The sequence below is a fragment of the Polistes canadensis genome, unplaced genomic scaffold (genome assembly GCF_001313835.1).
Source record: "Polistes canadensis isolate GaletaPanama2010 unplaced genomic scaffold, ASM131383v1 scaffold_215, whole genome shotgun sequence".
In the NCBI taxonomy this organism is placed as follows: Eukaryota; Metazoa; Arthropoda; class Insecta; order Hymenoptera; family Vespidae; genus Polistes; species Polistes canadensis.
This window is the reverse complement of record NW_014569762.1, coordinates 103,540-104,910: the sequence shown is the minus strand read 5'-3', so window position 1 is coordinate 104,910 and position 1,371 is coordinate 103,540.

The window sequence follows — 1,371 nt, the reverse complement described above, 5'->3', positions numbered from 1 at the left end:
CAGATTTTAGTACAAATCACATCATTCATAATTACAGTTAACATTTTATTTTTTTAATATAAAAATATATTATTGTTCAATATAGTAACAAATAACAAAGACATATATTCTAATCATTGTCGAGACATCTAAAAGGATTTATCGCAACGGAACATTCGGATAAGATGCACAAATATAAACATACCTGACAATGGGTTTTACAAAAAATAGGGAATATTCGTTTAGGATCACGGTGTTTTATTCCGTCGACAAATATCCAAAGATTCTTGATATCTATCTGATTATTGGCGTTCGGTATCCTATCATAATTCCTACAACTTGGAGAGTGGTGTTACGTACTGTGTAAATAGTAATAATGTGGGTATTTCTGAAATTGTAAAGAAATGAAATGGTTTTATTTTTCTTATTGTACTAAGTGATTTCTTTTTTAAATTAATATTATGTTTCACTCAATGATGGGACGAACATTTAACGAAAATAAGATGAGACGGAGTTTTTATGAAATACTAAATATACCTATACTACATCGCTTCAAAATGATACTCCATGTAGGAATCGTCTTCCTACTCATTATCGACGAATTCCACATAATCGTCAGGTTCTGGTTCGGTGGTTATGTCGAGAAATTCATTTATGGGGATGTCCTGTTTATCGTCGTTTATTTCCTGTGAGGACACATTTTCAGAATTGTTCACTGTGGAAAAATTGGAGCACAGCTGTCCTCCACAGTGTTTGCACATTTGAGTGTTTTAATTTCGCGGTATAATTTTCTGTACGTGACAGCATTGTGGTTATAATGATTTTGTTGACGCTTGTTTCAGTTTCATTTATCCCCGCTATCGGTATGTCTACGGTTTGTTTAGGAATAGGAAGTTTGTTGGCGAATTCCATTTTTAGAAAATTAGCTTCGGCGCCCGAATCCAAAAGTACACGACACTTATGTGGCTTCCCGTCGCGATCTAACAATGATACTACCGCAGTTAATAATAGTGTGGGTAAAGGTACGCGATCGAGTTTTAAATGTGCGCATTTTATCGTCGTATCTTCTTCCTCTACATGTAAAAAAGTGTTACGCCTGCCTTTACATTTTCTGCAGTTTCCTGCCTGACACGCTTCTACCTTGTGATTGTGGCGTAAACAATTGGTGCACAAACCTGGCCCGCTCAATGATCTTCCTACGTTCCTCGGGTTTAGCCTTTAATAATTGATCACACTCAGATGTGTAATGATTGTTCTTACATAATGAACATCGATATCGTATTTGCGCTGAATAAACTTGCGATTGGTTTTGAGGAGTTGGATATCGCGAGAAAGGTTTGGCTATAAATTGTTTACTCTAATTTTCTCCGTGTTTTTAAATGCCCTTTCTGG